Raw genomic sequence first — 26,431 nt, forward strand, 5'->3', positions numbered from 1 at the left:
CCGTTTGTTTTATCATATTTCATCTGAATATTCACTCACCCTCTCGCGAACTTTCCAGACCTCCTTTTCTTTGCTAACCTGACCTAAAATGTCCACCAGGAGCTCCTATGCACCCTCAAGCACTGTTCCCTCACACTGGGGTTCCCAGGAACACTGCAGTGCCCTCTCGCTTAATTGCTCCCTTCTGCTTCTTCCCGGAACCTCCTTTCTCTCGTTCCCTGTAGCTGTCCTCTCACACATGCACCCCCATCTCCAGCCAAGCTGATTGTTCGATTGTTGGAACAGGCTTGTGCCCTAGCTGGGCAAAGGAGCCGCTTCTCTGTGGCTTTTGGGTTTAAGGCCCTGAGGGTCGGGCAGTGTCTCTGCAGGTGGCCCAGGCTGTAAACAGAAAAGCTCAGGAGATTCCAGTTGTCTTGTTTCTAGCATGTGAAGAAAGATAGTCAACAGAGGGAGAGGAGAAATAGGCTCAGAGCAGGGAATAGAGAGGGGCAATTGTCCTCCTCATTCGCAGTATGCCGCTTTTTGGCATAAACAACTTTACATTGGGATTCTGGCTCTTGTGGCCAAAAGACCACGTATGAGGTATGCCCTGGCCAGGATGGAGGATGCCAACAGGAAGAACTGGGCCAAACCCTCAGGTTACCCCTGGCTGAAAGGGTGTTTACCTCTAAACATCCACGCAGTCTCGAGTTCAAAAGGCATTATAACTCTGTATATGTGTTTACGGTCTCCATATAAGAACACAAACCTTTAAATAAACTACCAGGGTGGCATCGTGATGCAGGGAGTAAGCCACCACTTGGGGCACCTGCATCCCTTAACAGAACGCCAGTTTGAGTCCCCGCTGTTCCACTGCCAATCCAGCTTCCTGCTAAAATGCCCAGGAGGCAGCAGGTGATGGACCCAGTACTTGGGCTCCTGCCAACCATGTGGGAGACCCAGATGGGATTCCTGGCTCCTGGCTCTTGGCTTAACCAGGCTCCTGGCTTCTGGACTAACCCTGGCTGTTGTGGGCATTTGGGAAGTGAACCAGTGAATGGAAGATCTCTCTTCCTCACTCTCTTTCTCTCCCTGTCATTCTTTCAAATAAATAAACCTTAAAAACAAGAAAGAATTGTACCTTACATGTGTACTTACTGAAATAATATCAAAGCTACATTAAAATATCATAAACTTATTTATTCTCTTGTTGGTAGATTATATGTTGTATACAAAATCTTAAACTGTTTGCAATACATATCTGACAAAAGATTTTTACCCAGAATATTCAAAGAGCTCTTAACAACTGAATTATATGACAACCCATTTTCTTTAAATGGAAACAAATATTTGAATAAACACTCCATAAAAGCAAATATAGGGGCCGGCACTGTGGCGCAGCAGGTAAAGCACCAATCTGCAGCTCCGGCATCCCATATGGACGCTGGTTTTTGAGTCCTGGCTTCTCCACTTCCGATCCAGCTCTCTACTATTGCCTGGGAAACAGTAGAAAATGGCCCCAGTGCTTGGGCCCTTGCACCTGTGTGGGAGACCAGGAAGAAGCTCCTGGCTCTGGATCAGCCCAGCTCCAGCAGTTGCAGCCATCTAGGGAGTGAACCAGCAGATGAAAGACCTCCCTTTATCTCTCTACCTCTCCCTCTCTGTAACTATTTCAAATAAATGAATAAATCTTAAAAAAAATCAAATATACAAATGGCCAATGAAGAAAAGATGTCCATAGCACTATATTAACAGGCACATGTAGAAACAATCAAGGATGGCCAGCGCCGTGGCTCACTAGGCTAATCCTCTGCCTGTGGCGCTGGCACCCCAGGTTCTAGTCCCGGTTGGGGCACTGGATTCTGTCCCGGTTGCTCCTCTTCCTGTCCAGCTCTCTGCTGTGGCCCAGGAGGGCAGTGGAGGATGGCCCAAGTGCTTGGGCCCTGCACCCACATGAGAGACCAGGAGAAGCACCTGGCTCCTGCCATCGGATCAGTGTGGTGCGCCGGCCACAGCGCGCTGGCCGTGGTGGCCATTGGAGGGTGAACCAACTGAAAAAGGAAGACCTTCATCTCTGCCTCTTTCTCTCACTGTCCACTCTGCCTGTCGAAAGAAAAGAGAGAAAGAGAGAAAGAAAAAAAGAGAGAGAGAGAAAGAAAGAAGGAAAGGAAGGAAGGAAGGAAGGAAAGAAGGAAATAAATAAATAAATCAGGGATGGTGAAGGCACATCAGGCATGAAAAACACCACAGCGAGACAGCTCTGTGCATACACTGGAATGGCTAAAATGATAAAGAATGACGATTGGAGAAACGTACATACATGAGTACTGCTGGTGGGAATGCAAAATGATACAACTTAGAAAGCAGTTTGGCAATTTCCTGTAAAGTAAAACATACACGCAACACCTGTTCTCACAAATTCTACTCCTATCTGTTTCCTGGGAGAAGTGAAAATGTGATGACAAAAAGTCCTGCTTTCATGAATGTCCACACCAGCTTTATTCAGAATAATCCCAATCTAGAATAGTCTATGCTAGTTATGAATTTATTTTCTCTCCGGCTTTCTTGTCCTGCTTTCTCACAACAAAATGAGACCCTGCACCCATCTCTCCCCTGCCTGCGGGCACAGTGTTCAGCTTTGTCACACGGAGGCTGCTGGGGGAACACTGCCCGATAACAGACGCAGGCAGGCACCCCTCTTCTGGGCGCCAGTCCTCCTGCCATGGGAGCCAGCATCAGTAGCACTCACCTCTGCAGTCCCCTCTCATCTACAGTGCCCTGTTAGGATGTAGATGTGGTTCCCCTCAAGAGTCTGTGTGTTGGAGGCTTGTCCCCAGTGTGGCAGTGGAAGGGCTGGTGACACCTTTAGGAAGGAAGTCTACTGGGGGGTGGGGGGGGGTGTCTTACGGTCCCTGGGGACGCTGCCCTTGGAAGGGACTAAGGTAGATCTGTGCGACCTTGAGTTAGTTCTCCCAGGAGCAAGTTATCATGATGATGACCCTGGTCCTTGGCTCACCCCCTGGCTTCCTATCTCATCCTCCTGCACAAGCTCCTGTGGTGACACTGTCCTCTATTGGGTCCTCACCAGAGTCAGATCAGTGGCATTGCCTAATCTTAAACAGTTAGCCTTTAAAACTGTGAGCTCATCAAACTTCTTTTCTGCATAAAGTTAGTGTGCCCTCTCTCTCTCTCTCCTCTCTCTCTCTCTCTCTCTCTCTCTGTGTCTGCCTTTCAAATAAATAATATAGACGTTTAAATTACTGGTCTCTTTCTCCTCACTGAGATATAACCCAAATATCCATCATCAGTGAGTGCAGGCCTAAGTGCAAGTACTTGTTCCGTGGAATACTACTCAGCAGCAAAGAGGAATGAGCTTCTGGGACACACAGCCGGGGGGCCTGCCAAAAATATGCTGAGCAAAACATGCCCATACAAAAGAGTCTGTGGTGCATTATTCTACTTACAGGAAATTCTAGAATGGACAGGAAGCAGATCAGTGGTTGCCTGGGGCCAAGGGTCAGGAATTGACTGCAAACAACACAGGGGAACTTTCTAGAGTGACGAAAACACTCCATTTCTTGACTGTAGTGGTGTTGCTGTTGTAGGCTGCGGGGTTCCCAGTGGGCTTCTTGCAGGGTGTTCCCTGCATGCCTGAAAGAATTCAAAGGTGGAGGCATAAAGATTCATAAGAAAGCAGGATTTATTGAGAGCAAAAGGGCAAAACTTAAGAACCAAGAAGTGCCTGAACAGTGAAAAAGCACAAACTGCCCCAAAGAAAAACCCCTGGCCAAGCAAAAACATCTAACAGTCAGCAAAGGAAAAGCCCCCTCAACAGGATCAGGCCTTCCCATCACACACTGCAGAGGCACAGGGGGTGAAGTCCTGGGTGGAGCCCAACTGAATATTCAAAAGGGGTGGAGTTGGGGCGGGGCTTGAGCACTGCCCACTCCCATGCCCTTTTTAGGAAATTTTGTGTCATGATATCAGGTGCATGATAGGAGTGGGAGTGCAGCCATGGTAATTTTATTATAATGGCATTAAAGTGAGCTAAAGGTCATGGGGGTGGAGGGGAAACCACACCCTGCAACCGTGCTGGTGTTTCCAGCTAGTGTTGCTTCCAGGAGAGCAACACGTTGGAGCCTGTGGTTGCCAGTACTTGGAAAGGGGACTTGGGGGGCCTCCATGGTACACAGAAAGGGAGACTTGGGTTGTGCAGAGAAAGGGAAGAGAGTTTGGGTGGTACACAGCAGCAGACTTGTCATGTGGCCACCACAGCTGTCAGTCCATAAGTCTCCTGGAGCTGTCAATCACAGATCCACACCTGTGAGGAGACATCCACCAGTGGTGGTGTCCAGGTGCAATTGGCTGGAGCTTAGAGACTTCACACCTCTCAACTACCCATCTGCCTACCACAGTTGCACAGTTGCATATATTCGTCAGAACCCACTGAGCTGTGCTCTTAAAATGAGTGCATTTTAATCTATATAAATTGTGTGTATATATATATATATACACATATATATACACACATATATATGATCTGTTTAAAAAGAGAAAGTTTAAAGATGTAGGTCAATTTTTTAAAGAAGATTTATTTATTTTATCTAAAAGGCACTGTTACAGAGAGAGAAGGAGAGGCACAAGGAAAAAGAGAGAGGAGAGCTTCCATCTGCTGGTTCACTTCCATCTGCTGGTTCACTTCCATCTGCTAGTTCACTTCCATCTGCTAGTTCACTTCCGAAATGGCTGCAACCCAAAGCCGGGAGCCTGGAACTCCATCTAGGTCTCCCCCATGGGTGGCAGGGGCCCAAGGACTTGGGCCATCTTCTACTGCTTTCCCAGACACATTAGCAGGGATTGGGTTCCAAGTGGAACAGCCAGACTCAATCCAGAACTCATATGGAATGCCAGTGGCTTAACCAGGCCACAACACCAGTGGCAATGTAGGTCAATTTCTAACTGAATCCCATTTCAAAATTTTACACTTTCTCTTCACTTTAGTTGATGACAAGAACTGATTCAAATTCTGACAAAAAGCTCGTCAGTTTTCATGTTTGCAGGCAACCTGTGTCAAGGCAGCTTGGGTCCCTGGGAAGGAAATGGCTTCAGGGTCACACGGCCTGGCCTCACATCTCACTTCCTCCTTCTCAGTACCTACTAGGCAACCTGTTGACTATTACTCAAGCTTGATTTCCTTATTTGTACAACGGAGATAGAGTGGAGTTGTTGTGAAGCTACAGGAGGTAACACACACCACACAGGGTGCTGAGCAGAGTCCTGGCACACAACAGTTATTCAGTAGGCACATGGCATTGTTTCTTTGTAGCAGGCAAGGAGCTAAGTATTTTAATATACAATATCTCATTATCTCACTTGTAACAGAAAGGATAGGCTCTAACCTCAGGGATTGGATGTGAAGAATGTTTCAAATTCCTAATGAATGGTCCTACCAGGGGTCCAGTGTTCCTTAGGTAGCACCAAGGAACAAGAGCAGCAAGAACAGAGCAGGGCACGACCAACTGTAAGGAGAAAGGTCCAATTGGCACACCATCCCCGAGCCCTACTCACTCAGTGGGGCAGGGGGCACTGAGCCCCTGCTGGTGCAGACCACAGAGGTTGAGTGTGGCAGTCAAAATGAGCATCCACAGGTGTCTACACATATGTAAAGATGCTGTCCACACAGTCAGCAGAGGAGGTCGTTAAGATGTGGTTGCTGCAGAAGGTGATAGCGGGAAAGATCCAAAGCGCATGACATCCACATGCCTGGCCAGGCGGTCAGCGCCAGGAATGCTAACAAGGAGTCATAGGTTCTCCAGCTGAGTTAAGAACTCAAGAAGCCAAGAAGCGGGGGAGGGGAGCAGGGGGCGTCATTGTAGCACATCAGCTTAAACTGTCGGCTGCCTATACCACATCCCTCGTGAGTGTCGATTTGCGTCCTGGCTGATCCTCTTCCAATCCAGCTCCCTGCGAATGCACCTGGGAATGTAGCGGAAGAAGCCCAAGTGTTTTCTCCCTGATAGAGTTCCAGGCACCTGGCTTCAGCCTGGCCCAGCCCTGACCGTTATGGCCATTTGGGGAATAAGCCAGTGGATGGGAGATTCATTCTCTCTCTCTCTCTCTCTCTCTCAGGTACAGTGAGGGGGCAGCATCTGGTGCAGTGGTCCAGATACCACCTGGGACACCAACATCCCTCCCTCATCACAGTGCCTTGGGTCAAGTGTCATCCTCTCCCAGTTCCCGCTTCCTCCTTTGTGCACCCTGGGAGGCAGCAGATGATGGCTAGGTTCCTGCCACCCATGTCAGGAACCCGCATGGAATTCCCAGCTCCAAGCTTCAGCCCAGCCCAGCCCCAGCTAGTTTGGGTACTTGTGGATTGAACCAGCAGATGGGAGAGATCTCTGTCTCCCTGTCCCTCTGCCTTTCAAATAAATAAAATACAAATTCTTAAAATATATCTTTTGTAAAAAAATAAATAAATAAAGAGGGCACATGGATTAACTTGTGTCCCCCAAAAAGATATGTCCGAGTCCTAATCCCTGGTAGCTATGAATGCGCCCTTATCTGGAAATAGGATCTATGCACATAGAATTACAGATCTCAAAATGAGACCCCCTGGATTTCGGGTGGGTCCTCCATCAGTCCAGTGACTGACGTCCTGGTAAGAGAAAGGGACGGGAGACTGAGACAGGCACACAGAAGGGAGACCACGTGAGCACAGGCAGAGAGTGCAGCACCACCGCTGTGGCTGAGCAGAGCAAGGGTGGCCTGCAGACAGCGGCAGCCCAACACTGGTGTGGGGGATTCTCCCCAGAGACCTGGGAGGCACCTGGATTTCAACAATCTGCCCCCGAGAAGTGTGAGGAAGTATTGAATCTCTGCTCCTTGTGCCGCTGAGAGTGTGGAAATGTGTCACAGCAGCCCTGGGGAAGAACACGGGCCAGGGCCCGGGCTGCCAGAGAAGCAGCCACTGAGGTCAGCTGCCAAGTCTGGGCCCAGTGACGTGGGTTCTGGGGTTCGTGGAGAGAGAGTGGCATCTGTCGGTGATGTGGCAGCCCAGCCCCAGTGCCCTAGGCACAGCGACAAACTCCTCACAGGAAACGCACGGGCTGGGCTTGACAGGAGGGCTAGAGCTGAAGGGACAAGGAGGCAGAGGCAGGCTTGCAGATCAAGGGTCTCCATCTACAGGAAGGCAAAGTCCTACAAAGGACTGAACCAGGCACAGCGGAGGGTGGGGTTTTAAAAGGTCAAAAAGGTTAGCAAACAGCTTCAACGTTCTCCCCTAAGATTGGAACGAGACTGAAGAATAAGACATTAGACACCAGCAGATGAAGGACGAAGGCTATTATTAACACACGGAGTCTACGCCTGGTAAAGCTGATTAGAACAAAGACCAAAAGGATCTGCCACGTTACTCCCCGTCCCAGCCTCCTCTTCGCTGGCCGGGCCCTGGCTCGGCCCCAAAAAGGGGACATTTGAGTCTGCGGCGCATCAACATTTATCCCAGGACTGTCATCTCATAAAAGCAGCCCCGGCAGGAAGCAAACAGCCCAATCTCCACTCCTGGCAGCCTTTCACGAGCGGTACTCCATCCAGGAGGGAGAGGGAGGCCATGACGGTCAGATTTTCCTGCCGATCGGTGAGGGAGCAGGGGCCACGAGCGTCTGTGAGCTCCCTCTGTGTGGACCGCAGGGCAGGAGGAAGGTGCTGATAGGAGCTGTGTGATCAGAGTGGATTCCCTCCCCTCTACCTCGCAGCATTTGTGTTGTGCAGGGAGGGCTGGGCTTCCTCTGAGCGCTGGGTGAGCCTCTGTGGACCTATGCCCCTCGCAGGAGCTATTGACAGGCGTGGATGACTGTCCTAAGCTGGTCTAGTTAGTGTGCAGTTCAGGACTTTGGCTGGATAGTTGGGAGAAAGGAACCTTTTTGCACCTTCGCTGTAACTAAGGACACACACAGTCCTGAGGATGACTGGTGCCCTGACAAGGACGGCAGGCCAGAGATGAAGCCAACATACAGAAGCAGGCACGGGGCAGGCGCTGTGCTGCAGCGGGTTAAAGTCCCAGCCTGCAGGGCCGGCATCCCATATGGCCGCCGGTTTGAGTCCTGGCTGCTCCACTTCTGATCCAGCTCCCTGCTAATGTGCCTGGAAAAGCAGCAGAGGATGCTCCACGTCCTTGGGCCCCTGCACCCGGGTGGGAGGCTCTGAAGAAGCTCCTGGCTCTTGACTTTGTTATTGGCTCAGCTGTGGCCACTGCAGCCATTTGGGGAGTAAACAGTGGATGGAAGACCCCTCTCTCTCTCTTTCAAATAAATAAAATAAATATTAAAAAAAAGAAGAAGAACCAGGCAGCGCCAAAAGAACCACTGAGAAGCTACCGCATCATGAACTCTGGAGCACGCCACGCAGAAGCCGGTGCAGCATCTGCAGTTTGTCAGCCAGCGGGAGTTAATGCATTCGTTTTATTGTTCCAGCCGGTTTGAGTTATTTTACTTATATCTAAAAGTGTGCCCCCCAAATAAGGGTTTTGCTCCCCGAGATCCCTTGTAGTCACACAGAAATTATCTTGAAAGTTCTTGAGGGAAGGAATAGCTAACTGTGTCTTCTGGAGAAAGTCCTAGAGCCGGCTCTGCTCAAGGCTGGGCCAGTTACGCGCCGCTAGGGCTCCAGGCGACTGAGCAGACCTCCCCAGGAGTCAGGCCCACGGAGGAGGAAAGCCTCAGCCAACCCCTGCGGGTGGTGCTTCTCTGGTTTGGCTCGGTTGTGTCTCACTAAAGGAAACTGACAATGTAAGAATAGACACGATCATGCAGATCGCCTATGAGAACCGAGTACACGTGTACCCTCTGATTTCTCAATCTGCTTCTTAGCGTCTCTCCTACAGACACCAGCTGAAGGCTGCGCCTACAACGATGTTCCCTGAAACACTGCTCATGGTATTTAGGAAGTTGGTAGGGTGGGTGTCTAAGGCAGCAGTTAAGGTGCTACTGGAGATGGTGGCGTTCCATTTCAGGGGGCCTGGGTTTGAGTCCTGCGCTGCTTCTGACCCCATCTGCATGTGCACCCTGGAAGTCTCAAATATTAGGTCCTGCCACCCCCAGACATGTGCACTGAGTTTCCAGCTCCTGGCTGTAGTCCAGCCCTAGGTGTTGCAGGCATTTGGGGAGTGAACCCATGGATGGAAGCTCTCTCTCTGTCTCTTGCCTTTCAAATAAATAAAAACAACTTTTTTAAAGTGGAGACAATCATTCCACCAGTAGCAAATGGTTAAATAAACTCTGATATATCCATACGATGTACTACTAAGAATGAGGTTACGCTGATGAAAAAATTATCTAGTATATGGCTGGAAGAGAAAAGGAAGAAAAATATATAAAGAGGAAAGAAAAAAATATATAGTTTGAAAAACACAGTTTAGTAATGCATTATGAAATTTTCTGTTAAAAATAAACTATGACATATGTTTATGCATAAAAACATCTGAAAGGCTCCCATTTTTAAACTTTTTCATACTTCTGTATTGTTCAATTTGTAACAGGCATCTTTACTTTTTATCACTCAACACCTTTCTTTTTCAAGTGTGTGTGTGTGTGTGTTTCTGTGAGAAAAGATGATCAAGATTGTGAATCATGGTTACTCTCATAAAAATAACTCAAATTTGTACCATTATAATGATGTATTTTTGAGACTAATTTAAGTGACTACACTTCCATTTGTATATGCATATGCACACATGACTATCTAGTCATTATTCAAAAGTTACAGTGTATGTCAGGCAGGACTCTAGGGATTTGCCAACAAATACAAGCACTGTAGATACAGAATGATCTCAAATAATCTCAAGAGTATAAATAATCACCTGGGAAAGCCGTGGAAGACAGCCCAAATGCTCGGGCCCCTGCACCCGTGTGGGAGACCCAGAGGAAGCTCCTGACTCCTGGCTTCAGATCCACCCAGCCTTTGGCCATTTGAGGGAGTGAACCAGCAGATGGAAGACTCCTTCTTTATCTCCTTCTCTCTACCTGTAACTCTACCTCTCAAATAAACATTAGAAAAAAAAGAGTACAAATAACTACGAATATTGAAATGAAACAAAAATATATATTTGTGAATATGTAATTTTCCATTGTCAAACATTTTTAGTTTGGTGACCAACATCATGGCACAGTGTGTAAGCCACTATCTGCGATGCCACCATCCTATGTGAGGGCTGGTTTGAATCCCAACTTCTGCACTTCTGATCCAGCTCCCTGCTAACAGCCTGAGAATACTGGGCCCCGACATCCACACGGGAGACCCGGATGGAGTTGCAGGCTCCTGGAAGGCCATTGCAGCCATCTGGGGCGTGAACCAGGCAATGGCACATCTCTCCTTCTCTGCTTGTCAAATGAATAAATCTTTTTAACATTAAAAAAAAAAAAAAAAGTTAGTTACTTCATGATGGAGTTGAATTCATGGGATAAATGTGTAATCTTTGTCAGTTTCACTTTAACCTTAAAGCTGGCATCACTCAATTTGATAGCCAAGTCCATGAAACTGCCTGTGCTACTCCGGGCGTGTTGTGTCGTGGGTCAGGCATCTTTAGCCCCTCAGCACACGCCGCGATTTGAATGCGAGTTCTCCTCTCAGACTTCACATACATTGCGAGCGCCTCTCTGGATCACAGAAAGCTGTCATCTGCTCTCTCCCATGCTGAAGGCAGACGCACCTGTGACAAGTCCCACAGCTGAGCACTGCATGATGAACTATTTCAAGTCTGTTCGTTGTCTTAGTGTGTTCTGCTGCAACTAAACACCAGAAGCTGGGCTGTTTATACACAGCACGAATTTATTTCTTACTGTCTGGAGGCAGGGAAGCCCAAGATCTGGGTGCTGGCAGCTGCAGCGTGTGGCAGGGTCGTACTCCCTGGCTCATTAGAGGGTGCTTCTGGCTGTGTCCTTGAGTAGAGTTAGCCGGGCTAATGTGCAGTTAGGCCAGTTAACTACGCTTGGCTTTACCAAAGCTGGACAGGATTGCAGTCCCTGCCTTCTGATTAGCTGTTATTCTGGTCCTCCCCTGACCGGTCAAATCCAGATCTGATTTCAGAAAGGGGCCAATCAGAGAAAGCCATTTCATGTCTAAAAAGGGCAGTCAAGGGCAGGCTGCATTGGCAGCTCCTCCTGAGCAGCCCCCCTCCCGGCTGCTGTGGTGGGAGGTTTCCTGCTTTCAATAAATCTTCTTTGCTCACTGTCCCTGTCGGTGTGGAAAATCTTCGACCTAAGAATCGAGGCTGTCCTCACCCTCAACCTCCGGAAACATCCTTGCAGGGCAGAAGGAAGGAGCTAGCTCTCCCCGGTGTTCCATAAAGGTGTTAACCCCACTGATAGGAAGCCCCCTAATGACATCCTGAGGATCTCCCCCCTTTGTGGGGAGTGTTACGGTGCAGCCGGTAATCGGCCGCTTGGAACCCACATCCCAGGCTGGACTGCCTGGATCAACTCCTGCCTTTGCTTCTGATCCAGCTTCCTGCTAATGTGCCTGGGAGGCAGCAGGCACAAGAATTTGAGTTCCTGCCACCCACGTGGAAGACCCAGATAGGTTTCCTGGCTCTGGCTGCAGCCTGGCCCAACTCCAGCAGTTGCATGCATTTGGGGAATGCATCACTGGATTCTCTGTCTCTCTGTGTAAATCTCTTTTTTTCTATCTCTCATTGTCTATCTGCTTTAAAAAAAATGACTTCAAGTCTAAATCAATGCTGGGATTACGACTAAATTGTTAAGCTTAAATTAATTGCCTCGTGAATAGGCGTATTGATTATGACTGGAAAGCACAAGGGATCTGTGCTCTGTTTCTAGGTTAGATGTCTGCTCTCTGTTGAGGAAGCTGAGGAATGCATTAGTCAATTTCCTGAGCACGTAAACTGAGGGATGCGTGGCTGTGAGCAAACAGAAAACACTTCCAGGCCTCTAGTGCAGCTCTCAGCTTCACCAGACAGGAAGAGAGATCAAGCCACAGTCTGAGTATTTGTGTCCTCTCAAAATTCTGATGCACTCCTAACCCCTAAGGTGATAGTATTTAGGAAGTGAAACCTTTTTTTTTTTTTTTAAATTTACTTAAAAGGCGGAGCGACACAGAGAGAGGGAGAGAGAGGGAGGGAGAGGCAGATCTTCTGGCCTTTTCCAGGTCTCCTCCGGTGGATCTCAGAAACCCACTTATCTGAACCATCACCACTGCCCCCCAGGGCCTGCACCAGCAGGAAGCTGGAGTCAGGAGCTGGAATGGGACCCAGGGACTCCGACGTGGAACACAGTGTCTCAGCTGCTCCCAGGCTGGAAATCTGAGAGGGGAGATTCACGATGTCTGTGGCCCTGACTAGCTTCTAGGCACCCATCATGCTCAAAGCTTGCAGCCCCTGCCGCCATCATTTCCAGGGAGAAATTTTATTACATAATGGCTCTCGGAAAGCATTTTGAAGAGTATGTGTTCTGGCTTTTTTTCCCCTCTCCCTCTCTCTCTCTCTCTTTCAAGAATTCTCCTAGGATGATTTCCTTTAACTTCAGACTCAAACAATAATTACAGATGGCAAGAAAGATGCTGGGAAAGAAGCCAGTCTAATTGTACTCTCTGGAATAATTGTTCCTGACTTCCAGCCTGCCCATTGTGATATTTTCTGGAAGAAAAAAAATATTATCAGACTCCAACAATCTTCCAACAAGTAAAAATTATAATCTGGTGGGTGCCTATTTAAAGCAACAGAATCCAAGGCAATGTAAGAGTCTTAATTTGGGTTTGCATGTTATTAACTAAGAGTGGGAGAGAGCATTATCTGGCACGAAAGAACCAGGAGCATGAATCAGCCACTTGAGACGCACTCTCCTTTCTTCAAGGTTTGAGATAAGTAGAACAACTTCAGCGCCTGGAGTTGAGCTGCTCTGCCAGGAAATTGCAACCAAACTCCTCATCTTTGCACTGTTGATGCTCCTCAAAGCCATTTGTAAACAAATGACCTTATACAAAAGCATAATCTAAATTTAAGTTGGCGTGTTAAATCCTTTCTTAAGGTTTATTTATTTGTTTTCATCTACTTGAAAGGCAAAGCAACACACAGAGAAAGAGAGACAGATCTTTCATTTGCTGGTTCACTCGTTAAATACCCACAACAGCCAGAGCTGGACCAGGCTGCAACCAGGAGCCCAGAACTCCATCCAGGTCTCCCCTGTGTGTATCAGGGGCCCAAGCACTTGAGCCATCATTTGCTACCTCCCAGGATGCATCAGCAGGAAGCTGATTCAGAAGCTGGGCTGCACTACTTGGATATGGGATGCAGGCGTCCCGGGTCGCAGCATAACCTGCTGTCCCAACTCCTGCCCCTGGTGTGCTAGATCTTGAACTTGGAGCAACTATATTTTTCTTTCTTTTAAAAAAAGGATTTATTTTTTTTTTATTTATTTGAAAGGCAGAGTCATGGAGAAGAAGAAGCAGAGAGAGAGTGAACCATCTGGTGGTTCACTCCCCAAATGGCCCAATCGGCCGGAGCTAGGCTGATCTGAAGCCAGGAGCCAGGAGGTTCTTCCCAGTCTCCCCCAGGACTTGGGCTGTCTACTACTGCTTTCCCAGACCAGAGCAAAGAGCTGGATTGGAAGTGGAGCAGCCAGGACACGAATCAGCACCCATATGGGCTGCTGGCACTGCAGGCGGCAGCTTTACCCACTACACCTCAGTGCCAGCCCCACAACTATATTTTTCAAAAGTGAAATCTTACTCTTAAAGATGGTCTATAATTTAAAATATACATTTAACAATTTGTTCTGGCACTAGTAATAGCCAGGTTGAGGCAACTGAAGGTTCAACACATTTCACACATCTTTTAAAACAGATTATTATTTATGTCAGAGGCAGACAGAGGGAGAACACAGTTCCCATTTACTGGTTTACGCCCCACACTGCCCCAGGACTGAAACCAGAGAAGGCAGGAACTGAATCCAGGTCTCTTCCATGGGTGGCCGTGGGAGTACTTGAGCTATTCCTGCTGCCTCCCAGGGTCTGCGACAGCAGGAAGCCAGAGCCAGGAGCCAGAACCGGGAATCAGAACCAGGTACTCTCACAAGAGAGACCAGCCTCTGCAGTGCTAGGCTAAGCCCCTGTCCCTGCATCCCACACAGGTGCTGGTTCGAGTCCCAGCTGCTCCACTTCCAGTCCAGCTAACTGTTAATGCACCTGGGAAAGGGGTGGAGGATGGTCCAAGTGCTTGGGCCCCTGCACTCACGTGGGAGACCCAGAAAAATCTTGAAGCTGCTAATTCCTGGCTTCAAATCAGCCTAGCTCCAGCCTTTGTAGGCGTTTGAGGAGTGAAACAGCACATGAGATCTCTCTCTCTCTCTCTCTCTCTGCCTTTCAAATAAATAAATAAATCTTTAACAAATTCACAAAAGGAACAGTGTACTTCAGCTTTTAAAAATAGCGCAACGGCCGCGGCTCACTAGGCTAATCCTCCGCCTTGCGGCGCCGGCACACCGGGTTCTAGTCCCGGTCGGGGCGCTGGATTCTGTCCCGGTTGCCCCTATTCCAGACCAGCTCTCTGCTGTGGCCAGGGAGTGCAATGAAGTATGGCCCAAGTGCTTGGGCCCTGCACCCCATAGGAGACCAGGATAAGTACCTGGCTCCTGCTATCGGATCTGCGCAGTGCGCTGGCCACAGCACGCCGGCCGCGGCGGCCATTGGAGGGTGAACCAACAGCAAAGGAAGACCTTTCTCTCTGTCTCTCTCTCTCACTGTCCACTCTGCCTGTCAAAAAAAAAAAAAAAAAAAAAAAAAAAAGCACAGCACCTGATACACCATTCCAGATGCTCCATTCTAGATCAGAGTGCCTGGGTTTGAATCCTGGCTTCATTTCTGATTGCACCTTCGTCTGATTAGGCCATAGAAGGCAACAGGTGATGGTTCAGTTAGCTGGGTCTCTGCCCCTGGACAGACCCTGGGAGACCTGGACAAGTTCCTGGCCTATCCCTGGCTGTGGTAGGTATCTGGGGAGTGAACCAGCAGACTGAACATCTCTCTCAGTCTCTGTCCCTCTCTCTGCCTGCCAAATAAATAAGTAAAAACAAAAAATGAGTAAACAATATGAAATTCTCAGACATATATATCTTGACATTCTAAATGGTTAAGAACATAAAATTCCCATGGCCCCCCAATGGGGATACTTTCTGAGAATGCATCTCCCAGCGGTTCCACCACTGTGAACATCACTGAGAGTGCTTAGATTTAGGTGGTGTGGCCAATCACAAAAGAAAAAAAAAAAACATAAAATTTAAGAGCAGAATTCTCGTTAAAACCCCTCTGCAAATTCCCTTTCTACAACTCACTTCAGTTACTTATCAACGGAATGTACTCTGTAATTACTAGAGAGAAAGTTTAAAGTATCTTACTGGTAAACTGCCTAATTTGTAGTTCCAAATTTAAAAATATTGTGGAGCTTCCTTTTCAACAGTGTTGAGTACAAAACTGATTTATAGGGATGCGGCTAAGGCAATGCATGGCCAGACTGTAATAAAGAACTAAGTCAATGGCAGAATTTAAAATTTTCAATTTCACAAAAAAGTTATTGAAAAACGGAAAACTTGCTAAGGTCTTATCTGAATTTAGACACTAAAACACAGTCTGTCTTGTAATGCATTTTAACATGTTATCACTGGCTACAGGCAGGCAGTAGTTATGCAAAGCTAGTAATTAATGTGACAGTAGTTGAGCGCGGAGGCCAAATTAGGGGGAATTATTTACTCTCATTTGCCATGATTGGAGGTGTACAGGAGGCCCCAGCAGCCGTGATAAAGAGGTCATCGTTAAACACACACTGCTTTTTATGTTCATCTTGAAAGGTACAATTTCACAAAATCCTTTCAAGAAAAACAACCCTAAATGCAAGTAAAATACAGGAAACAATTAAGTCTTGTGCTGTGTGTGTCTATTTTCAAACAGTAGCCATGGGTTCCAAACACTGGATAAATACTGAACTCTCTTTTTTTATAAACTTTTTTCTGATGCAATTTCCAAACATACACAAAATGGAAAGAAGAGGGTGATGAGAGCCTGCGCCTCTGTTGCCTGTATTCCACATTTAGCATATGCGGCCAATCTGTCTCAGTGTAAGTGAAGCATTCGACTGCTGGGTATAGTGCCAGGTCATGTCACCAGCAAATACTACGGCATGTGTGTCCAAGAGCTTAAGACTCTTTTTCAAAGTATAATCATTATGCCAGAGTCACACCCTCACAAATTAACACCTTAATATCAGTAATAGAAAAATATGAATCTTTATATTTTTTTCATTTTTTATTTTTGACAGGCAGAGTGGACAGTGAGAGAGACAGAGAGAAAGGTCTTCCTTTTCTGTTGGTTCACCCCCCAAATGGCCGCTGAGGCTGGCACACCGCGCTGATCCGAAGCCAGGAGCCAGGTGCTTCTCCTGGTCTCCCATGCGGGTGCAGGGCCTAAGCACTTGGGCCATCCTCCACTGCACTCCCGGGCCACAGCAGAGAGCTGGACAGGAAGAGGAGCAACCGGGACAGAATCCGGCATCCCAGCTGGGACTAGAACCTGGTGTGCCGGCGCCGCAGGCGGAGGATTAGCCTAGGTTCTCACTGTCTTTAGCTGTGAGATGGAGGTGAGCAGTCGCCATACCCTATCCTGGAGTGCCCGAGTCTGAGTCCCAGCTGTGCTTGGTTCCAGCTTCCTGCAAACGCACCCCAAGGCAGGCAGCAGGCGAGGCTCACGTCCTTAGGTCCCTGCCACCACGTGGACACCTGCTGCAGGCCCTTGGGGGGGTGAACCACTGGGACGGAGAACTCCTTTGTTGTTTCTGTCTCTCTGTCTGTCAAATAATTTTTCTAGAAAACAGACATGATACCATCAACCTCATTGGGTTGGTTGGAATGAAATGAGATAATCCTTCAACCCAAATGTCTAAATTTCCCATGCAGAACTCTTGATTTTCTCTGCCAGACCTGCTCCTCACAGTCTCCTCGCAGGAGCTCCCAGCAGCACCAGGCATGTTTGCTTGGCCCCCAAACCACAGTCACCCCTGACCTTCTCTTTGAAAAACACATCTTACCACCAACCTCTGACACCGCCCCCAGCGATGAGGTCTGTGTTCAACACTGATGTGAAGTTTAACCACTCTGGTCGGGCTTCATTGCTATCACCCTGGTTCTGCAATTCTCTACAGGTCAGGTTTCAGGATCCCTTTTTTTCTTTTAGGATTTATTTATCTGAAAGGCAGAGTGACAGCCACACAGATCTTCTGTCCACTGGTTCGCTCCCCAAATGACTTCAAGGCCAGGTCAAAGTCAGGAACCTGGAACTCCGTCCTGGTCTCCTATGTGGGTGGCAGGGGCCAGGGTGTGGTGCAGCAGGTTAAGCAGTGGCCTGTGATGCCGGCATCCCATACTGGAGCACTGACACCAGTCCCAGCTGCTCCACTCTGATCTCGCTCTCTGCTAATAAGCCTGGGAAAGCAATGGAAGAAGCTCCACGTGGGGAGTGAAGCAGTGGATAGAAGACCTCTCTCTCTGTAACTCTGCCTTTCTGTAACTCTTCCTTTCAAATAAATAAACAAATCTTTAGAAAAATATTTTGCAATGAATCCATTAACAGAATCAAAGCCATCCAGTGTTCCAATAGTATATCCCAAAACTTACTGATTTAAAGCAACTATTTTAGCTGGACTCAACTGGCTGATTTTTCTACCAGTCTTGCCAGTGGTCACTTGTGCAATCAGTGTCACATCGACTGGGGACTGGGCTCAGCTGGGTGTCCAAGTCCCTCCCCACACAGCCTCTGACCATGCTGTGATCCATACAGAAAGTAGGCAGCTTCTTACACAGCAGCTCAAGGTTCCCAAGAACAAAAAGTAGAAGCTGGTAGTCCTTGCAAGACTTAGGGCTGGCACTGGCACTGTGTCACTTCTGCCATATTTTATTGGCTAATGCACTCACAAGATCAGCCTAGATCTGAATACCAGAAGAGTTTAATGGGGTTAGGCGAGAGTAACACATGAGACTGACAAGCACACCTGTGAAGGCTCAGGATCTCCTACCTATTGCGTTATGACAAACTGTCTAGCAGCTAGGGAGGGAAGTCCCCCAGGTGACTGCTGTACTCAAATTACAGCATCTTTCTATGGACAGCGGCACAAACTAGAGCAAGAGAAAGCTATGAAGTACAGGAGTCTTTGCTGCAAGTCGATTAGAAGCATGCACCTGGCTATGGAAATATTTTATTACACAGATTCTCCATAGCTTTCTGAGGGGACTTCAAAACATTCATGGAGAAATGGAATTAAAAGCTAAACTTGGGGAGCCGGCGCTGTGGCACAGTGGGTTAAAGCCGTGGCTGGCAGCACCAGCATCCCATATGCGTGCAGGTTGGTGTCCCAGCTGCTCCACTTCTGATCCAGCTCTCCGCTATGGGCTGGGAAAGCAGAAGATGGCCCAAGTGCTTGGGACCCTGCACCCGTGTGGGAGACCTGGAAGAAGCTCCTGACTCCTGGCTTCAGATCAGGTCAGCTCAGGCCATGTGGTCATTTGGGGAGTGAATCATCAGATGGAAGACTTTCTCTCTCTCTCTCTGGCTCTACCTCACTCTGTAACTCTGTCCTTCAAATAAATAAAATAAATCTTTTTCAAAAAAACCAAACTTGGATGCAAAAAGAATTGAGATTCATGGAGTTTTTTAATAATAAACATTAACAATGAACTTTTTGAAGATCCCTCATGTTTGTTAAAATGGAATTTTGTGCTCCTGACCCCTAACTGGGCAGCACCGTGGAGTGGTTACACACAGGATTCTGGACCCAACTCCCTGCTTCTGAGTCCTGGCTGGGCGGCATCCACACCGATGACCTTCACAGGCTTTGTGACCCCGTCCTGATTCCATTGCCTCACTGTAAAAGGGGAACAAGGAGGATGGACCCCAAATGGTGGATGTGCGAGAATTAAATTAGGGAACGTGGGAACCAGCATTGTGGCACAGAGAGTTAAGCTGCCACATGTGAGGCTGGCACCCCACACTGGAGCCCTAGTTCAAGTCCTGGCTGCTCTGCTTCCAATCCACCTTCCTGCTAGTGCTCTTGGGAAAGCAGAAGAAGATGGCCCAAGTGCTTGTGCCCCTGCCACCCACATGGGAGACCTGGAAGAGCTCCTCGCTCTTGACTTGGGCCCGGCCCAGCCACAGCTCTCATGGCCATTCGGGCAGTGAACCAGTGGATGGAAGATCGGTCAATCAATCGCTCTCAAACAACATTATTCTTGTGTGGCCAGCATGTGGTGTAGCAGGTAAAGCCGCTGCCTGCAGTGCCGCCATCCCATATGGGAGCTGGTTCGAGCCCCATCTGCTCCTCTTCTGCTCCAGCTCTCTGCTATGGCCTGGGAAAGAAGCAGAGGGTGGCCCAGCTGCTTGGGCCCCTGTACCTGTCTGAGAGACTGTGAGGAGGCTCCTGGCCGCTGGCTTTGGATTGGCCCAGCTCCAGCCACTGCAGCCATTTGAGGACTGGACCAGTGGATGGAAGACCTTTCTCTCTCCGTTTCTCCCTCTCTCTGTGACTCTACCTCTAAAGTATACAGATAAAATATTTTTTAAAAAATGTTAATTCTAAGAACATCAGTACTTACATTTGTCATGCAGTAGCTACCTGCATGTTTGTCTGCTTGTCTGTTTGAAAAGTAGGACAAGAGAGATCGTCCATCTGCAAGTACACTCCCCAAATGCCCGCAACAGCCAGGGCTGGGCCAGGCTGAAGCCAGGAGCCAGGAGCTCTGTCTGGGGCTCCAATGTGGGCAGTCGTCACCTCCTGTCTCCCAGATACATTAGCAGAAAGATGAGTTGTTGCAGGACAGCTGGAACTTGAAGCAGGACATCCAATACCGGAAGTAGGTTTCCCCATTGACAGCTTAACTCACTGTGCTGCCACTTCCCTGAGGGCGACTGAAACAAATCAAAATAATTTACCAGGGCACAATCTAACACATTCCCTCATGAAGGCTTTTTCCAATTATCAGCTAGATAAACACCATTAGTAGTTCTGCCATAGGGTCAGATGTTCTTTTTTTTAAAACTTGTTTTTGCAATTATTTAATCAGATTTTTCATTAGACTCTGACCTCGATGTACTTTGACTTTCTTTAACAGCTCATCAGAGACGCCCTTGGAGAGAATGCGGTGGTGACTGGCAGGTGGAGGTAACCGTGGGGAGCAGAGTCCGCTCCAAGGTTGGACGTGATTATGCAGGGACTCTGCCTGTGAAGAGGGAGACTAGAGTTCATCTAGTCTTTGATCAACTCTTCTAGGTGAATTCCCAAACTGCCACTGACCATTTTAGACCCCCTGGGCAGGATGATTTTACTATGGTGAAGACGTAAGCATGAGGAGTGGCCATCTGGCCTAGCGATTAATGTGCCCATGTTCCACGTCCGAGTGCCCGCGTTCGCAGCCCAGCTCCTGACGCCAGCTCCGTGCTAACGCAGACCCTGGAAGGAGCAGGTGATGGCTCGAGTATTTGTGTGTCTGCTACCCACGTGGGACACCTGAAATGAGGTCTTGCCTCTTGGCTTTGGCTACGGCTGGGGGCCACCGAAGGCATCTGGGGAGCGAGCCAGCAGATGGGAACTGTCTGTCAAAGAAACACATTTTTTAAACAAGAGTAAAGCAACACATTCCAGGGCTGGCACCGTGGCTTACTTGGTTAATCCTCCGCCTGTGGCGCCGGCATCCCATATGGGTGCCGGATTCTGTCCCGGTCGCCCCTCTTCCAGGCCAGCTCTCTGCTGTGGCCTGGGAGGGCAGTGGAGGATGGCCCAAGTGCTTGGGCCCTGCACCTGCATGGGAGACCAGGAGAAGCACCTGGCTCCTGGCTTCAGATGGGTGCAGCGCCGGCTGTAGCGGCCATTTGGGGGGTGAACCAACGGAAGGAAGACCTTTCTTTGTCTCTCTCTCTGTAACTCTACCTGTCAAAATAAATAAATAAATAAAAAAGCTGCTGTCCCAGCAGCTTTAGAAAGCGTTTCATATCCCGAGCAGTCTCCGGAACACAGCAAGACTAACACAATAACTATTACTTCCGTGATGATCCACGTTCCAAAGGTGAGAGCAAGCAGGAGATTAGGTGTAGAAGAGTGCGTGTTGATCCTCCGAGCCGGCAGTTTATCTGAGTGACTGGAAAGGAGACCTGCAGGCCCGCTGTTCCCGCACTTGGCGCGCATGCTCCGGCCCAGGGCTGGGCTCTGGCACTTCAAGCTGTCATTCTCTTCTTCTCCCCTCGTGCTCAGTTTTCGTGAAGCTGTCACCGTAAAGAGGAAATGTGCGGCAGGCACAATCCTACCACGAAGCCCCATTACCTTCACCCCACCTACTGCCTGGCGGATTCTGTCCAGGCGCAAACAGCCTTGAACATAATTATCGCGTACATGTGCTTAACTTCACGGCTCTCATTTTTTTTTTTTTTTTGGACAGGCAGAGTGGACAGTGAGAGAGAGAGACAGGGAGAAAGGTCTTCCTTTTGCCGTTGGTTCACCCTCCAATGGCTGCCACGGCCGGCGCACTGCGGCCGGCGCACTGTGCTGATCCAATGGCAGGAGCCAGGTGCTTCTCCTGGTCTCCCATGGGGTGCAGGGCCCAAGCACTTGGGCCATCCTCCACTGCACTCCCGGGCCACAGCAGAGAGCTGGCCTGGAAGAGGGGCAACCGGGACAGAATCGGTGCCCCGACCGGGACTAGAACCCGGTGTGCCGGCACCGCAAGGTGGAGGATTAGCCTAGTAAGCCACGGCGCCAACCCACGTCTCTCATTTCACAGCAACATTTGTTCATGCTGTTTCACAATCTTCTTAATTATTATGGCTCCACACTCTTGTTCATTGCTGTGCGATAATTCACCTCGGCGCTTATCTATTCGTAGACACTAAGGTTGTTCCCGACTTCTTTTGGCTACAGAAGCTGAGATGAACTTCTCCCTATTTATCCGTCTCTTGGCATTATTTCCATGTCATAACTTTCTAAGGATAAGAGTGTAAGTCGCGGCTGCTGGTGTTGTGGCGCAGTGGATCAAACCACTGCCTGTCCTGTGCAGTTGGCATCCCACGTGAGCACCAGTTTTAGTCCCGGTTGCTCCATTTCGGATCCAGCTTCCTGCAAATGTACCTGGGAAAGCAGCAGCAGAGGCTCCAAAAATTGGCTCCCTGACACCTGTGAAGGAGACCCGGGTGGTCTTCCAGGCTCCTGGCTTCCACCCGGCCCAGCCCTGACTGTTGTGGCCTTGGTGGGGAGGGGTGAATCAGCAGGTGGAAGATCTCTGTCTCTCCATCTCTCTCTAACTCTGCCTTTCAAATAAATAAATACATTTTCTGTCTGAAGATGACTACAACAATATGTGGGAACTTCAAAAAGCTCATGGAAAAACAGAATTAAACTAAGTTTAATTTTGTGCAGATGCTGAAATTCATGTATGTTTGCCCATAACACCCACTTTCCAAGGACTTTTAAAGAGTCCTCATGTCTCTGGATCCCATTGCTTTCCTTCTTTTTAAAAGATTTATTTATTTATTTGAAAGTCAGAGTTACAGAGAGAGGAGGAGAACAGATCTTTCATCCACTGGTTCACTCCTCACATGGCCGCAACAGCCAGGGCTGGGCCAGGTTGAAGCTGGGAGCCAGGAGCCTCATCCGGACCTCCCAAGTGCACACAGGGGCTCAAGCACTTGGACCATCTTCTGTTGCCTTCCCAGGAGCATTAGCAGGGATCTGGGTGGGAAGTGGAACGGCCAGGACTCAAACCGGCACCCACACGGGCTGCTGGCCCTGCGGGACAGTGGTCTAACACCCTGTGCCACAGCAGCAGCCCCCAGTGCTCTTCTGCAATGCGACCTTGTCACCCTCCTTGAGCTCTGGCAGGCTCTGTGACAGCTTTGACCACTAAGACATGTGACAGGTGACAGTGACCTCGTGCCTGCTTCAGGGGCAACCTTTCGGCAGCCTGCTGGCGTCTACTTCCTGCTTCTGGAAGCCTGACTACTAGGAGCCCACCCTGCCCTGGTAAGTCCAAGCCTGACAAAAAGGCCCCAGGGGCTAGCATCGCAACATCAGACACCAGGAGAGACGCACACTTGCCCGTGTGCGTACCCACGCAGAGCAGTTTCGCAATATGCACCCATCCTCCACCAGCTTGCTGGGGACCCCTCTCGTGTGCATGGACTTCCAGAAATATTTGCATCTCTATAAACTTACCTTTTAATTCTACTTTCTGCACAAAGATTTTGAAGTTCCCTTGTATGTTCTGGACCTCACTGCCCCACATAATCTGTGGGGCAATCTGTGGGGCAATCTGTGGGGCAATCTGTGGGGCAATCTGTCTACCAGAGTCCTCCCCAGGTTCCTTATCCACAAAACCACAGGGAAAATAAATGGTTGCATGAAGCCACTCAGCTTTTCAGGAGCTACTTAGTAACAGGTATCTGAAGCACAGGTCAAAAAGTAAGTTTGCTTTTCCCCATCTTATACAGAGAGTTTTGAGCAGGACCGAGCCAGCTCACGCGCTCTGCCGTGCCCTGGGAGAGCCTCTGCTCGCGAAGGCGCAGCCTGCAAGCATGCGTCCTCTGGACTGATCCTGAGTTTCAGCATTTAGGGCTGAGCACTAACATCCAACTCCCTGAGGGCGTTTCAATCGTGTCCCTCTTCTGAGAAATAATCCTCACTGCAGGGCCCTCCGGGGACTTCACGTCCTCGCCATCGCTGGCTTCCTTCCTTCTTACCCCTTGTGCCTCCCATGTCTAAGAAAATGTACTGGTGCTGGCGTTGTGGTGCAGCTGGTTAATACACTGCCTGCAGTGCTGGCATCCCATGTGGGGTCAGTTCAAGTCCCGGCTGCTCCACTTCCGGTCCAGCTTCCTGCTAATGTGCATGGGAAAGCAGCAGAAGATGGCCCAAGTGATTGGGCCCCTGCACCCATGTGGGAGACCCAGATGGAGCTCCTGGCTTAGGTCTGGCCCAGCCCTGGCCATTGCAGCCATTTGGGGAGTGACCCAGCAGATGGGAAACTTCTCTCTGCCTCTGCCTCTCCCTCTCTGTAATTATCCCTTTTAAATAAATAAATATTTAGGAAAAAAAAAAAGACTTCTGTGACTACAGTTGGTCCATGTGAACCCGTGACTACACAGTTGGTCCACGCGCACCCGTGACTACATAGTTGGTCCACGCGCACCTGTGACTACAGAGCTGGTCCACGCGCACCCGTGACTACACAGTTGGTCCACCACTCGCCCCTGTTTAGTCCACGCCTCCCCTCTAAGCCTCTTACCTTCGTGCTCACGCTGCTCCAATCTCAGATGCAGGGACACCTCTAGATGCTTTGTTGCTTCTCCTTCCGGGTCCCAGCAGAAGTGGCCTCTGGAGGGCAGGAGGGCCACGGATGGACACTTAACTTCCTTTCTGAATTAGAACCTCCCAGGCTGTAAAGAGGGGCCGGCACTGTGGCGTAGCAGGTAAAGCCGCCGCCTGCAGTGCCGGCATCCCGTATGTCGCTGGTTCGAGTCTCGACTGTTCCATTTCTGATCCAGCTCTACTGCTATGGCCTGGGAAAGCAGTGGAAGATGCCCAAGTCCTGCACCCACATGGGAGACCCAGAGGAAGCTCCTGGCTTTGGATCGGCGCAGCTCTGGACGTTGTGGCCACCTGGGGAGTGAACCAGCAGATGGAAGATCTCTCTTTTTGCCTCCACTTCTCTCTCTGTAACTCTTTCAAATAAATAAATAAATCTTTGAAAAAAAAAGAAGGATGTAAAGGAAAAGGTGTCTGCGTAGCTCTCCAACTGTGGAGTGGAGAATGTTTCACGCCATGCGGGAGCTGGGCTCTTAGCTCAGTGGAACTCCTCGCACTCATGTCAGGGAGCAGGGGGGAGGCTGGGCCCGTGGGGGCTGCAGTCAGGGCGGCTGCTCCCCCTTCCCCTTGGATTTGAAGCATTTTCAAGAATTCTCAGGATCAGCTCCCATCATCCGCTAGTACCAGCTGCCTCCATTCCCTCGCCTCCAGAAAGGGAAAGTAAATCAAGGCTGGCTGCGCAGGGCCTGGCAGGTGCATCTAATACAGACGCTCACGAGGGCCAGGGCAGCTGGGGCCACGGCCTCGCAAGGTCTCCTCCTGAGCTGGGCCGGCTTCCAGGAAGGCCAGCAAGTGGCAGGCAAGTCAGGGCTGCCCGGCTCTGTGGCAGGAGCCATCAGCAGCCCTCACACTAACTCCCTGCACCACAGACGGCTGGGAAAAGGAGAAAACAGAGAGATGTCACAGTGTATACAGGCGGAGCCAATCCTGCCGCGCAGGTGAGCCTTTGAAGCCTTCTGAGAGGGCGAACAGACCCGCATGGAGGCAGAGAGAGCCTGGAGCACAGGTGTCGGTGCTGCGCTAAAGGCAGGGACCCAGCCACAACCGCGAGCAACAGCCCCGGAACCAACATGGGCCCAGCCGAGGCGCAGCGTCCGTGCCTGCGCTGGGGCCGGCTCCCATGATGTTCCAGGCTATTCCTCACTGATCCACGCGCAGGCCAGAGAGAAACGCCAAGAACCGCACACGCTACCGGAGTCCTGCTTCCCAGTGGGGTCGCAAATGGTCAGAGCGTCCCCCCAGCCCCTCTCCAGCACCCAAAAACCTCCCCCGCCCCCGTCGGAAGTGAGCAACAGGAAACGCTTCTGCAACCGGACAAGGCTGAGCTTGACCTGAGCGCCGAGATCCTGGGAAGCGGGGGAATCGGGCAATGCAGGCAGCCTTTGCCCGTGTGACTCAGATAAGACCCGCTTGTTTACCTCGGCCTAGGCACACACAAGCCCTCGCTCTCCCCTGTCTTCGCTCCTAAATGGTGAGTTGCGAGGCTGTCCTCACAGAGGACAGGAGCAAGCTGCCCGTTACTGAGAGCTTGCAGAAGGTTCTCTCCGGCCAGGCCCCTGAACGCCGGGCAGCTTCAGCCGGCAGGTAGCCTTGGAGGCAGGCTGGGGCAGGGTCTGAGCCTGATCTGCGCCCCCTCCCTGCCTGCGGCTCATCCTGACCTTTGCACCTGACCCCTGCCCTGCCACCAGCCCGAGGTCGGATCAGTCTTCTCTTGCAACACGTCCCCCAAGCCCCATTTTGAATGAAGGTCTTTCCTTGCTAAGTCTGGGGTTTGTCTTTATTAAAATTTTTGTTTATTTATTTGAAAGATACACAGAGATCTTCCATCTTCTGGGTCACTCCCCAAATGCCTGCAAAAGCAGGGGCTGGGCCTAGTCAAAGCCAGGAGCCTGGAACCCCATCCAGGCCTCCCGCGTGGGTGGCAGGAACCCAGAACCCCACCCAGGCCTCCCGAAGGGTGGCAGGAGCCCAGAACCCCACCCAGGCCTCCCGCGTGGGTGGCAGGAGCCCAGAACCCCACCCAGGCCTCCCGAAGGGTGGCAGGAGCCCAGAACCCAT

At 49.9% G+C, this 26,431-nt stretch overlaps 1 long non-coding RNA gene across 1 annotated transcript; it reads right to left on the reverse strand.

Moving 5' to 3' along the window:
- Nucleotides 1–1,161: 1,161 nt before the first annotated feature.
- Nucleotides 1,162–26,315, reverse strand: LOC149124765 (uncharacterized). Its single transcript, XR_016213030.1, has 3 exons — nt 25,792–26,315; nt 24,294–24,667; nt 1,162–3,630 (listed from the first exon to the last, which is right to left on the reverse strand). It is a non-coding gene; the product is annotated as an uncharacterized LOC149124765 (long non-coding RNA).
- Between the last annotated feature and the right edge of the window lie 116 nt (nt 26,316–26,431).

The sequence above is a fragment of the Oryctolagus cuniculus genome, chromosome 9 (genome assembly GCF_051225735.1).
Source record: "Oryctolagus cuniculus isolate XC-2025 breed Fujian yellow rabbit chromosome 9, ASM5122573v1, whole genome shotgun sequence".
Taxonomy (NCBI): domain Eukaryota; kingdom Metazoa; phylum Chordata; class Mammalia; order Lagomorpha; family Leporidae; genus Oryctolagus; species Oryctolagus cuniculus.